At 42.4% G+C, this 14,978-nt stretch overlaps 1 protein-coding gene across 1 annotated transcript in view; it reads left to right on the top strand.

The window, feature by feature from the left end:
* The window catches only part of SOGA3 (SOGA family member 3), a 45,159-nt gene that overhangs the window by 12,271 nt on the left and 17,910 nt on the right, over positions 1-14,978 (top strand). The gene's annotated exons all lie outside the window — the stretch shown is intronic.

Raw genomic sequence — 14,978 nt, forward strand, 5'->3', positions numbered from 1 at the left:
GGAGTAATGGACCATGCGGTAACAGTGGCTCAGGTGGTGGATGGTAACTGGTTACCAGAGAAAATGGTTTGTGAGCATGAACTCACAGTGGGGAAGGCTGGAGAAGATGTATCTCTGTTGCTACGGACTTTAGAGTATGACTTCCTTGAGATCTAAAGGAGAAAGAAGATCTTTCTAATGAGGCGGTGTTGCTAACGACTTCACTAAGGTCCTCAAAGTACCATACCACATTAACAAACAGAGGAAAGTTTGGGAAATCCAGTATCGCTTGGTTTACATTTAGTCATCTCCTAATCTTTTTTTGGCACTGTGCTGTCTGTAAGCCTGAGAAGTTTACAGATTTTCTATGAAAAGACATAAAGCTTTGTAGGAGTCTGTAATGATCCTCAATCACAGAAAACAAATTTTTAACTTTGCACTTCCCAGTTTCAGCTGATAGATGTCATGCTGCCTTTCACAGCTGTATGTATAGTTGTATCCATAGACAGTACATAATCCACATTGGTTCTTTTGTTGTTGTTTCGCTTATGTTTTTTAATAATGTTATGTTTTTTAAATTCCAACTATAATTTTATTTATGACCATTTTGTCATTTTTGGCAGAGCTCTGGAATTTTTTTGTAAGACACTGTGTATGATTTGCTTAGTTTCTTAAAGAAAGAGATTGCATGATAGAGAGGCCAAATTCAACCCCTTTGCACTGCTAGAAGAGTGCGAAGGGGAGTATAGAAGTAGGCCATGTTTCTCTAGACTTAGAGGAAATCCAGATGACTTTGCAAAATTGCTCTCTATTAGCTGGAAGGCTTTATGGAAGCAGAACAGGGACATTTTCTAAGCGCTGAACTGGAGGTCCAGATACAGGTTTTTGTACGGAATCTATATACACCGAATGCCAGAATCTTACTGGAAGTCTCACCAAGGCTTTGATGAATAATAGTAATACATGATTTCTGCCCCTTATACCACTGTGTTCAGTCCACTTCTTAACTGTACTAATCCTTCCAAAAAACACCTGGAAAAACAGCACTTGTAATGTGCTGATACAGGTCAAAGTTGAGCATGTTTCAGATTGAAAGGAAAATTACCACAGCTTTGTTTTTATTTAGTGCGTGTGCTCGCTGCTGGCTTCGGGCTGTCTTTCTCATAGTCTTAAATTGAACTCTTCAGCAACCCCACGTGAAACAGTTTTCCGCATTTACATTTTCTGGTGCTGCTAGCAAGTCCACAGTTAAAAAATCTGGGCAGTATGTAGCCTAGTAGATTTATTAGTTATTCTACACATAGAAATTCCCTGTGCATCTTTGAGGTGCCTGCATTCCTGATGGCTCTTTGGCAGAGCCTCACAGCCCTAGGTAGTTTGTCCTGCCTTTAGGACAGTAAGCAGAAAGTAGCACCGTGGAGGTAAGTGGTCCTGTGTTTCGGCTGAACTCAGCTGCCAGTGTGAGGAAGGAGAACCTTCTCCTGTCATCGTACAGATGGCTATTCTGGAGCATGGCATGGGCCCTCAGGGAGTAACCTCAGTGCAGTTTCCAGTGTGAAAACAGGTGAAAGAGATGGGCGAAACCTCAAATGGGAACAGAGACAACAGAGCCATATGCAACAAAACTACCACAGAAATCGCTATGTTTACTATTCAATATATTACTCATGACTTCTTCAGAATGATGGTTCTGAGAACTTGGGTGGCTAGCATAATTCTTACAGAATCAGAAAAGCCAGCTGAAGCAAGTATAGCTTCTATATGTGCTGCTATATATGATTAGTAAGTAGTTCCTGAAAGAGAGAAAATACTGTTTGATTACTAGTGTGCTAATGGCACATAGTAGGATGCAAAAGATGTAGTGTGATACATCTAGGCTTTTGATTGGACTGTAAGTCTCGGTCCTTTTCTTTGAAAGTTGTTGCCTAAGCCATCCTTTTTCCTGCCAAAAAAGAGGTAATCCAACTTAAATGTTTTGTTGCAAGTGCTTGATAAAGTCTCTTGTGTTTGTCTCCAATGCACTTAAAAATAAAAAAAGTTACGCAGTATGGTGAGGCTATTGGTTCCAGTGTTGTGGATTTTTGAGCGGTCCATGCCAGTGTATAGGAAATCAAGTAAAGGTGATCCTAGAGAAAAGCAGAGACACTGTCCAAACATACAGGGATGGGGTTAGAAAAGCCAAAACTCACCTGGAGCTGAGTTCTGGTGAAGGACATTGAAGGTCAACAAGAAGGGCTTCTACAGGTATATCAGCAGCAAAATGAAGATGAGGGAAAACGTGTACACACTGGTGAATGGTGCAGGGAATCTTCTTTCCGTTGGTTTTTGCTGGTAAGACCAGCCTTCAGGAATCCGAGGCCTCTGATACCAATAGGGAAGTCTGGAGCAAGAAAGACTTACACTTGATGGATGATGACCGAGTTAGGGAACATTTAAAGAAACTGGGCATGCACGAGTCCACGGGGCCTGATGGGATGCAGCCAGGAGTGCTGAGGGAGCTGGCTGATGTCATTGCAAGGCCAGTCTTGATTATCTTTGAAAGATCATGGTGATCAGGGAGATTCCTGAGGACTGAAAGAAAGCAAATGTCACTTCTGTCTTCTGGAAGGGCAAGAAGGAGGGTGTGGGGAACTACGGGCTGGTCAGCCTCACCTAGATCCCTGGGAAGGTGGTGGAGAAATAATTCTGGAAACTATTTCCAAACATACCAAAGCCGAGAAGGTAATTTGAAACAGTCGGCATGGATTTAAAAGAGGAAATAATGCTTGACAAAACTGATAGCCCTCTGTGAAGAGATGACTAGCTTGGTGGATGAGGGGAGAGCACTAGATGTCGTTTATCTTGACTTTAGTAAGGCTTTTGACACAATCTTTCATAACATTCTCCTAGACAAGCTGATGAAGTATGGGCAGTGAGGTTGATTGAAAACTGGCTGATGAACTACCAGGCTCAAACAGTTGTGATCAGCAGCACAAAGTCCATATGGAGGCTGGTGACAAGTGGTGTGCCTGTCAGGGAACAGCAAGGGCCAGCTGCTCTGAGGAATGGGGAGCCTGGAGCCATGCACAATAACACAGCCCGTAGGGCTGGGGCCCCACCAGCCAGGGCCCAGTACCTGAGAGAAGTGACCAGAACATGGCCCAGGGAAGGCAGCTGGGATCAACCAAGTGTCCAGATCATCCGACAGGTTTGTGTGACAAGGTAGGTCTGAGATTAAGCCGGGAAGTCAATCCACAGGTCCAGCAATCATTAAGTAAGTGGTGAGGCCAGTACAAGGCTAAGCTGGGAAGTCAGGCCACAGGTCAGGGTTAAGATCAGGAGAGTCCATGGCCACGCACAGCTATGACAGAGCGGGATACAGCTACAAAATAATTCGGGCAGGGACTCGAGCCCCGCATCTGAGGGGAGCTCCTGGGTCCATGGGCAGGGTGTGGGTGTGAGCCCCTGCTGAAGCTCGTCAGGGTGATGAAGCCCTATTAACACACTCAAGCCTCCGGCAGGACCCCAGGGATCAACACTTGGCCAGTCGTGTTTAACGACTTCGTTACCAATCTGGACAATAAGGCTGAGTGCACCCTCAGCAAGTTTGCATACGCTACAGAACCGTGGAGTGGTTGATACATGCGGTAGCGTTACTGACATTCGGAGGGACCTTGCCAGGCTGGAGAAATGGGCTGACTGGAGCGTCGTGACGTTCAGCAAAGAGAAGTACTAAGGGCTGCACCTGGGGAGGAACAACCCGAGGCACCAGTTCAGGCTGGGGGCGAATTGCCTGGAAAGCAGCTTTGTGGAGAAGAACGGGAGGGTCCTGGCGGACACCAACTTGACTGTGAGCCAGCAATGTGCCCTTGCAGCAAAGGCGGCTAATGGTGTCCTGGGCTGCATTAGGAGGTGTGTCACCAGGAGATGGAGGGAGGTGATCTTTCCCCTCCACTCAGCACTGGTGAGGCCACACCTGGGGTGCTGGGTCCAGTTCTGGGCTCCTCAGTACGAGGGAGACATGGACACGCTGGAGAGAGTCCAGCAAACGGCTGTGAAGATGATTAAGGGATCGGAGCACGTGTCGTAGGAGGGGAGCCTGAGGGAGCTGGGGCTGTTCAGCCTGGAGAAGTTGGGGAGCAGCGAGGGCTGGCTGCTCGCGGTGAGGTGGGGAGCCAGGGGGGTAACGCAGCCGGCAGGACAGAAGCGTTGCCAGCCAAGGCCCAGTGCTGCTGTACCCAGACCTGGAGCTCGTGGCCAGGTTCAAACAAGAGCCATGGTTACCCAGCAGGTTCAGGTCTGAGGTGAAGCCGAGAAGGCAATCTGCAGGTCAAGGCCAGATCAACAGGGTCCGTGGCGGGGCGCAGGCACAGCCGCGGTGAGCTGGAGACCCGTACCCCTCTCACATAGCTTAAGCAGGACCTGAAGCTCCCCGGGCTGAGCTGAAGTGGGGCTCCTGGGCCCGTGGGCAGGGTGTGCGGGGAGTCCCCACGTCAGGCTGGTCAAGGCCTGTGGGTGCCCTCAGGGCCCTGACAGGAGGAGTAGGGGGCTGGAGGGGTGTGTGAATCTTACCAATGTGTGTAAATACCTGACAGGAGAGCGTGAAGAGGAAGGAGTCAAACTCTTTTCAGTGGTGTCCAGTGACAGGAAAATGAAGAACTTTTTTTGTGAAGGTGGTCAGGCACTGAACACGTCACCTATAGAGGAAGGCGTCTCCATCCTTGGAGATATTCCAGACCCCCCCAGCACATGGCTCCAAGAAGCCTGTTTTAGTTGTCTCTGCTCTGAGCAGGGGGACTGGATTAGATCTCCAGAGGCCCCTTTCAGCCTCCACTGGTCTGTGCTTTTTCTCAACTCTGTGGTCTGTACTTGTTACTAACAAGCAGAATCTAATTTCTCATTTTGCAGCAGAGCATACAGGGGTTAGAAAAGGTCACTTCTGGAAGGGGACAAAGGAAATGGTTTCCAGGTTATTTCTGTTAAACAGGAAGGGTTCATGGTCTGTCCAAGCTTTCTTCTCAGGCAAAACACAGTGAGTGAACAGGAGGTCAGAGGCGGGTACGTGCCACCAAGCAGGGCATTTTTCCTGCTGCACTGTTACGCACGGTGTTTTGTGCAACTAGTTGTGTTCTGTGCAATACAGCTGTACGCGTGTGTGTCTGTGTGCGATGTAATAAACCTTCCATCAGGCGGATACCTTACATGCAGTGAGGGGAGTGATGTACGAAGAAAAACAAAGAGAGTATTATACACGGTACAGTGGTGAGGAATACTGCCTAACAAATGGCTTCTGTGGCTGTGCCACAGGAGTAGAGACTGTATGTGATTGTGCAAAGCAGCCAGCTGATTCTTCACTACCAGTGTGCTACTTGTGCTCTACCTCTGACCTGCCCTGTAAGTACTATGCTCCGGGAGAGCAGAATGGCATGTTTTGAGCCACGTTCTTATGTTAGACCCTCTCATTTGCACACATTTATAGCCATATTCTATGGTGTATGTCACTGCATGTTAAATAGAGATGAGTCACTTGACAGGGAGAACACCCAGCTATAGGGTGCGCAGGGCTCTGGGATCAGCCCAGCTGCTCTTCTGAATTACGTGGAATCAATACTAGCCAGGAACACCAGGCTTTTGATGTTTGTTCACTACAACCTGGAGGTTTATTTTTCACTTACGCAGTGTTCGTAATATCAAGAAATGCAACCCCCTGGCATTTAGGCAGATTCAGGTTTTGATAAACGCTCCATAGTTAAGAGTTCCAAGCACTGCATTACTTATTTTGAAGTAAAGGACAGTGGATTAACCTTTTAGATGTGCAGGTGTGCTTTTCTGAACTGTTTGTTTCTGCTGACATGTTTTGACATGTGATTCCGCCCCCCCCCTTGCTAGGTTTAACAACAGCATATATTGAGATGTGTAGAATGAGACCTTTGGGTATCAATTCTATTTTGCTTTGTCTGATCCTAGTTGTATGGTTGTGTTAATTGACTTTGGTTATCTCAGCAATGAATCCAGGTTAGGATAATAACCAAGCTCTTTGCTTAGGTCACAGATGAGTACTTGCACTTAGAAGGTATTTGCCATGCATCTGTTTCCATCAGTGTTGTGTGTAATGAGAGGCTTCTACATCGCTGTAAAGCATAACTGATGATGACATCCAACTGGCCCAATTATCAAGAGTGTTTTATATTACAGGCTTGGCTGAATTATTTTAATTTTCACAGATGCTAGCAGTTTAGATCTTTGATTACATGATTAATTAGAAGCACCAGTAACAGTGCCCCAGAAGGAGTTTTGAACTGGAGCATTGCCTTGATGGTACACATAGATACACTCAAAGGTTCATTTGCCTTGTAGTGTGCTTCTGGGAGTATTGTTGCTGAGTTCCCAAACTTTGGTCAGGTTTCATGCATTCAGAAATTGTGAGGCCAGAACTGTACAATATGATCAACCAGTCTGGCCTCCTGCATAACATGGGTCACAAAATACACCCAGCTATTTTATTTAAACTGATGCCTACTTTTCAGAAAAGGGTGCTGGTCTGTGTTAAAAAATGACAGCTGAGAACAGTCTTCCACAACTTTTCCTGAACTGTCCCAGGAACAGTTAAAAATTTGCACCTCCCTTCTCACCTGAATTTGCTGAAAGCTGGTTACCAGCCAGGAAACGTATGTTCTTACTACCACGCTAAATTCAAGAATCCAGCATCAATACTTTTGTGTTGGGTTTTTTTTTGTTTTTTTTTTTTTTAAATCTGTATGCTTAGGATTGATATAATTTAGTAATTTAAAAATTAAGCATTTAACCTAAGTTAGGAATTTGGCCTCCCTCAAAGGAGAAAGATGGGCACTACTTGGAAGTGATTCATTCCACTTGTCCAAGGGTGGTTTGACTCTGTGGTGAGGCACATCCCTTTCTAGTTATTGCACAGTGAATCTTGTTTTTGACATCTACATCCTCGGACTAAATGAAGTCTTTTGGTCACAAAATTACACTTGGACATTATTTCAGCTGATTATGCCTGTAGTCTTTTTTTCAGAGATGTGGCTTTGCAAGAGATCTTCTCTATTCTCTAGGCTGTTTTTCTATTGTCTTAGAATAGGTTTCACTCCTTGTTCTTACATGTGTGTCTTCATATTTAGTTATATTAAAACAGATATTATTTGATCGCACCAAGGTTTGTATCAGTGACCATCCTTTTCAGTATTTAACATTTCTCTAACCTTTACTCTATGTGCAGTCTTTACCCAATATTATATTATGCTTTTTCCAGGCAGCGGCAAAAAATGTTAATTAGTGTAGGACCAAGAATTGATTCTTGTGTAACCCCATTAGGACTGCTGTGGCATTAATTTGCAGGTGATTTGCTGGTTCAGTGACATTTATGATAAATGCTGAAGAGTCAGATGTTTGTTCATGATAGCTAGTTAAAAATGCATCCCAGTGATCAAATATTTATAATGAGCTGAAGACTGTCAAACTCCATTTCACAATGAGATTTTTCACATTTCTAGCAAAGGGAACCTTTAAATAACAGTCTCAAGTCAAGCTCTTCATGAAGGTTTTAAGTCAGCCTAAGAGCCGCAGCCCCTTCCCTTGCTGGGAATAAGCATTTCCCTTAAGAACCTGAGCAAGTTTCATTTAGGGGGAAGAGTCATCATTTAGGAGGACGAGGCATGGGTATCAGTCACAGGTCTTCTGAGCCTTTTGTAGTCAGTGAAGTCACTGGACACTGCTCCAGCTGGCGCTGCAATGTTCTACTTCCCCTCATCTCCATTTTTGCCTGGTTGAAATACCAGGAAAAGCACTGGGTGCAGACTGGTACCAGAGTGAGAAAGGTAGTTGTGGGGATGTCCAAACTGCTAAAATGTCTTCCTGCCATTTTAGCTTCTAGCCTTCATGGTTTATTTTTTCCAAAGCACCTTCTTTACATGAACTGCTCAACAAAACTTAGATTAAAACTTAGATTTAATTTGTGGCAGGATCACACTGGCATAACTTCAGAGCACTGCAGAGCCTGATCCTCTGTTTTCAATAACCTAAGTTCCCAAACATCTTTGAAACTTCTCCATATGTTGTATTATGGAAAATATTTTTCAGCCAATTTACAAACAGCTAAATTTACCATAGAACTTTCCCAAGTAAACACCGACAAAAGAAGAGACAAAGAGTAACAGAAGACCCCACCTTATAGTCAGAGGACAGAGTTGTGATTGCTGACATGCGAGAGATGGAATTCTTGCCCCTGTTAACAGAAAATCTTCTGCTCACTGCTCAGGCTTCTAGACCAAGTGCAGATTTCAGAATTTTTCCTACCTGAATTCATCTTAAATTTTTGCATCCTCTCAAAGGAACTCTAAAATCTTTTTTTTTTTTTTTTATTTTTTTTTTTTTTGGTGAGGTCTTCCTGTAACTGGAGGTGTTGTCTGAGGTGCACAGTCTGGCAGGGCGAGCTGCAAAGCCCCTTTCTCTTCTGTGTGCCTATAAACCTACACAGATGTGCATGTTCTTGATGCTGTCCTGCCCTGTGAATCCAGGTGAGGGACTGTAAGAGCTGTCTGTGTATTTAATACAACTCTTCAGTATGAAATGAGTTTGAATGCTGTGCACGTGTGATCAGCCCACAACTTTGCAGAACTGGCTTCTGTACACGTTTCCAGCAAGTGGTGTAGAGGTGCACATTGTGTGCAGAATCATTCTTATTTTCCTTCTCATTACTATTCATTTTCAGACTAACCTTTTTTGTTGGGATATGGTAACTACGCTTTAGTTTATATATTTGCATTTTTGTAACCAAAGCAATGAACCTAATCTGGTTGCTTGCACTTTCCCATTCTCATGAAAATTTCTTTGGAATCTCTTCTGAGATACTATTCTAAGAAGACTGAAAAACTCTACGTGTGATAATAGGTGTGAGAAAGAAAACTCTTTAGATCTGGCAAAATCTCGTATGTATTTAATTCATAATTGCTGTATCCATGTCTGTGACTGTGATTTTTGCTATTGTTATGTGGTGGTGTTTTGAACTATGTTGACACACTGTCTGTCATACTGGCACTCCCAGATAAAGACTGGGACAGTGCATTATATTAGGCATTGTGCAAACCCTGACAAAAAAACCTGACTCTCTTCTCCCAAAAAAGACAAATAGCTGAGCTGACAAATAAACAGCAACTTAGGAAGCCCTAGGAAATAGGTTTAACTAGCATCACTTTGCAATAAAATACCTTATTCCAGCGCTTTCCCTCCAAAGGATACATAGTGTTCTGAGATTTGCTTTTGTATTTCAGGATTAGGAAGCTGAGTGTAAGCTGACTGTGATCTCTGCATCCATAATGAGGCCTAGTTGGATAGTGCTGGGGGACTAAGCACGTCTAGCTCTTCCATCTTTTGAAAGGTTCAGATGGCAGGAGACCTCTTCCTCTTCAGAGAAGTTGATTCCACTGTTTTGTAGTATCCTGGTGGGTGAGGGAGTGTGCAATCACAGAAAGCAAAGTATCAGAGTTTGGCTGGCTATTTGACCAGGTGATATGGAGAGCTTTGAAAGACACCTTTCATCTTCTACTGCTCAGGACTTTTTTTCAAATAAGAAAAAGAAGGAAGCAAATGTAATGGAAGCATAAATGTGCTGCTTCATTTTATGCACTGCAAAGAATGCTTTTACCTGGTTATATCCCAGAGTTGCTATTATTTGCTCTAGCAATGTGGTTTTGGTTCAAAATGCAAAGGGTTTCTCTGGGTAAAGTGCAAATGTTGTGTACCTTTTCTCTCCCTTTTTTTTTTTTCTCGTTTAATTGGCAAATGAATAATGGCAAAGGATCTGAAAATGATAACTGAAATAACTCCTAAATAAATGCAAATGAAATAATACAAATACTGGAGAGCAGCTCCTCTTCTCTCTTCCGCAATATGAAGACATTCAAAAGACTACATAAGAACTATTTTTCTCTCCATAGTGAAGTAGAAAAGATTGCTTTCATTTTGTATCATTCCTCATCAGTGTTTTCAAATATGCCAGTTTTAATGTGAAGAGAGCATCGCTAGAGCTAGTGGGGATATGCTTAGTGTTTGCTTTATGGACAGGGGTGCTGTGCTTCTTCGCATTTCACTGATCCCCTGCTTTTTCTTTCCTGCCTTAATTTTGCAAACGAGTACTGAAATATGCAGGATTCCTCCTGCCCTTCAAGGAGGGTGGAAGGAGTAAAGGATTGTATCATTCTATGTACTTGTGCCAATGACAGACAAAGGCAGTGTCTTGAGTTTGTTGCTGGCAAATTGCACTGGTAGAGTTGCAGAATAAGGGAGACATTTTAAACACAAAGGTTTGTTTTGGTTTTTTTTTTTTTTTTAGAAGAATATGCATTTTCAATTTGTCAACACAGATAGTGTCCATTTAGTTTTTACTACATATCCTAATACATTGAATTAAATTCAGAGGCAGTAAACTAAAAAATCTGTCTTACTTCTGTTTTGATCCAGCTCCATGAGCTACCCAACTGTATTGACTGAAGGGAAAATGCAAAGAGAGTCTTAGGGCAAATTTCCATTTCCCTGGTCATAGTCACTCTGTGCCAGACAGAGGCAGGTTTTTGCAGCCCAAAAGTTGTTCCAATACTCAGCAACATTTCAAGACTGTAAAGATGGTGTTAGGTTTGCTCTGATTTTTGAAAGCTCTGCAGACCTGTCACAGCAGTTGGGAGGCAGCTAACCGTAACCACGTACAGTACAGTTGTGCGCAGATGAGAATGTTTAGTTGTAGCTGTGGAGATTCAAGAAGCAGCACACCCTTTGCCTTAGCCTGCTCTGTAAGGAGAGATAAAGGCTGTTGTGGGGGCTCTGTGCACCCATAAATCCCTTTGTGTCAGGAATTCCTCCTGTGGTTGCCTACCTCGATTTTTAGATCATATACCCCCAGATCAGGCTTGAAATAATCAAACCTAAGCGTCTTGAAAAATCTTGGTATGTTTTGCTTAGGGCTTCTTTATTAATTGCTGAGAGATTTACTGTAGCTTAGGATCAGGTAGTGAGAATTTGAGTTCATTTTACAGCTTTTGTACTCAGTGGAGTGTGATGCTATTATTTCTGCATTGTGTTACTCTCAGAGTAGATTTCAGGTCTTTTTACACCTGAGAAGCACTGAGTATCACAGGTGATGTTAGGACTGCACATTTGGCTTTCAGTTTAGGGCTGGCAAGAGAAGGATTATACCATCTGGTCTTGAGAAGTGCTTAGCATGTCCAGCAAGATATTGAATAAACTCCAGTGAAAGTCACTAGAGAACTGATCATCACAACAGAATTGCCTGTTGCATGTGATCTGGTGTGCACATAATACGAACATTATCTGTGGTCTTATCTAGGCTGTGGAAACTTCTCAGCGTTGCCAGAACACGCAAGCAGCTCCACATGTGCTGGCTACAGTGAATGCTCGAATACTCAGTCAAACCCAGTTTTACCTCCTAGTCTTTCAGAAGTAAGAGATTATACAAAATAATAATACATGCCTCAGTTGCTGGTCTTATTATCCCCAGTGCTGTTGAAATATTTCGTTAGCACTTGAGCAGTTTAGCAAACTCCCCACTGTAGAGACAGTATTATATGCATTTTTTGCTTATTCTTTTCTCCTGCAGACGGGTAACTTTGTTCAAGGGTATTAAAACCATAATGCTGTCTGCTAAGCATTACTGATCAGATAGACATAAGACTACTTTTGCACTTACTTTATCTTTGCCTTTTTTAAACTCATAATCATTAGAGTGAACTGAATATGATTTTAAAAATTATATGGCATAAGAATTATCTGAGCCCTCAAATTATCCTTCACAACAAGCTCTCAAGACCAATTCTAGAATATGAGGGGCAGATTTTTTTGCTACAGTTGAGAAAACAGCAGAGGTGGCTTTTAGTGGCACTACAGTATGCTTTGTGGTACTCTGACATGGGAAAAGGATCAACAAGTGGTGAATTATATTAAAAGGTGATCTAACAAAAAATTTTTGAACACACAGGTTTTGTACATGAAGGTGGCTGAATCACTCACTCACCCTGTCTAACATTTGTTAGTATGTCAAAACAAGCAACATGCAAACAGTTTTAATAGTGTCCTGTTGCAGGGATAGTATGAAGATTCACTTGCAGAGGTCTGGGTTGCTATTTTTCTTTTTGCCATATGTTTATTTGAACTTTTTTTTCCTTTTTCTGTTTTGTTTTGATGAATTTCTTCCATTAGCAGCAATAAATTGTTTAATGTTGAAAATTGGATTGGAAGAGTGGACTAGTACAAGGCTTGAGAGAAATGATAGAAAGAGTAGCCACTGTAAGTTGTGAAATGTACCTCTGAAAAAGCTCTCAGAAATTTATTATTTATAGCAGGATATACTGCTTGATATGTGGCATTCTTTGATCAGTATGAGTATTGCCTCAGTGCTCTAACGTGATGTTATGGGGCACTGTGATTTTGCAGATGTCATCTGTCAGCTGAGATGTGCAAGTGAGATCTTGACCTCTAGTGATCAGAAATTGTCTTGTGGTGGTTTTCACAAGAAAAGAGATCATACCAATTCCAGCTGGGCCTAATTCAATTACCCAAATCATCCTGCTAATTGAATTGTGCATGTTCTTCATTGCTTTCTGCTACAAAATTTTGTTGCTAAACACCATTTCATTGGTGAATATTACAAGCTCTGAGGATGGTTTGTTATAATTCAAGTAGAGCAGAATAGAAAGTAGTGCCTAGTCATTACATAGACACAGCTATTGTCTTAATTAAAATATTGCTATCCTGACTACCAAAAGGAACACAAAAGATACAGAAAGAAAGGAAAAAACCAGATTTTTCAATTTATGTCAAAACTAGGAAAATACCTTTTGCTCTCTGTAGTTTATCTTTTGGTGTTGGGGTTTTTTTTTTGTCTTGGGAAACTTTTTCATATATCTCATCTTCTGAAAAGTTGTAGGGTATGCAAGAAGTTGCAGGTCAGCATTTCAGAACCTCATTACACCTGGAGAGATGCTGAGCTCAGCAGGATGAATAGAAGGCATTTGGGTAATCAAGCAGAAATATAGTTTAACTATCCCTTAGTTATTTTATCAGTGGGTGGTATTGGCAAGAATCTGGAGCAAGAAGTTTGCAGTGCTAACTGATTTGAAAAGGGTTTTTTCAAAGTGATAATACATAGTGGTGTAATTAGTGGTAATACAGAGCCTCCACATGCATATACCATTTCTGCAATACTATAACTGGTGGGTGACCCTGGAGAAGAAGCATTTTGTTTGTAGACTGGATCCCAATTTGTTGGCTTTATATTTAAAGGAAAAAAGTGAGTTAATTTAACTATTTTCTGTGTCTTTTCCTTTAGAAGCCCGTGATTCACAGCTATCCAGATATATGGCTATCATAGCTGATGATCTTTGATTGGTTTTATTTTTTGTTTACTGAGAGCATTCAATGTTTCTGCAAGAGACATAAAAATTTTAACTTTGATTCTTGGTGGACCCATCTGTGAATTTTAGTTCTGATTCTGAATGTGAGGTCATTTTTCTTAATTCTTGCATAACTCTATAGTAAATTTGAGCAAAAAGCATCATGAGAAATCATCTCTTGTGGTTGCTCACATTTATATGTGAGTCATTTCTATGGCATTGATTTTTCCTTTGGAGTGAGCAGTTCATGAGCTTAGTATTTGCTATGGGGGTGATCTGCAGAGGAAAGAGAACAATTGGTACCAGCAGGTGAATAGTGCACAGGATTGTTAAATACAGCATACTTGCCCACTGTACTCTGTTCCTTGAGGATTATGAACGTAATTTAATTCCCACCGTATGGAACTGGATGGCTTTTAGCTGGATTCTCCCCTGGCTGGTGCAGGGAAATGCATGTTTCTCTGCAGCACAAAGGATCCTTCTACTAGAGAATAATCTCAGAGGGAGACGGTGTTGGTTGTATCACTGCCTGGCCTCAGGGCCTACATTTTACCTGGGGAACATAAAAACTGGGAACAGCTGCAAGTGGGATGTTATGTATTAACATACTCTCCCACTCGCTTTCCTTTCTCCTGCTGTTTTCTTGATGCTCTCTATTGAGTGTTGACGGTGGGGTGGTTGCAGTTGTTTTCCACTGCTACCGCTTGCCCACTAACAAACTTTCTACTGTCAGCAATTACAAGATTTTTGCTGGATATGCTAGTAGGCTTCAATGCCAGTGCATCCTGCTCTAAAAGCAGAAGTTTCTTTTCTACTCACTTTGGCTACATAGCGGATGAGAAGACACCAAAGCAGCTTGTTCATGTGGTAGTGCGTACATGTGTTTGTGTGGTGCTGTTCTTAAGCTCATATGCTTTGTTTTGCCTTAGGACTTTGGAGTCCAAGCAGCTTTAAATTGTGTCTCCTTGAACATGTTCTGAAAACGGAACAAACCTAGCGACCAGATCTATGTGTGAGTTTGTCTGCACAGAGTTTGTCTACAGTGCACACCTACAGAGGTGTGACCGCGATACACCGCAAGCTTGAAGTCCGTGGGTGGGACACAGAGAAAGGTGTGCTTGTAGATGTACACTCAAGTCAGCTGACGGGACCTCAGTGACGCTGTTTTATGTAGCTCGCCTACCACAAAGGCTAAGGCTACATGTCTGGCTAGACGCATCTTTAAGTGCCTTGGCCCTAATAGGGTTGATATCCAATGGGCAAGCTGGGTTTCACTGCTTGCCTCAGCTTTCCATCTGTAAGTTACCACTTGGGACACCTGCTTCCTTACCTCTCTTGTCATGTGCTAAACATTCATTATGCACTAGTCTTAAAATGTGTTGAATAAAAAAGGTAACAGACTGATTAAACCAATACTTTACTTGTATGACATTGCTGTGTCATTTTGGGGCAGCTGTGTCTCCCCTCTATATTTGGTATTTCAAGGATCACAAGAAATTAATTCCTTTATAGTTGCATTTGACTTGCTATCTTTTAAAATGAATGAAATATGAATTATATACCTTTTTAGTGAAATATTCAGCACATCTCATTTTGTTG

This window comes from Haliaeetus leucocephalus, unplaced genomic scaffold, assembly GCF_000737465.1.
Source record: "Haliaeetus leucocephalus isolate CR32 unplaced genomic scaffold, Haliaeetus_leucocephalus-4.0 Scaffold160, whole genome shotgun sequence".
Taxonomy (NCBI): domain Eukaryota; kingdom Metazoa; phylum Chordata; class Aves; order Accipitriformes; family Accipitridae; genus Haliaeetus; species Haliaeetus leucocephalus.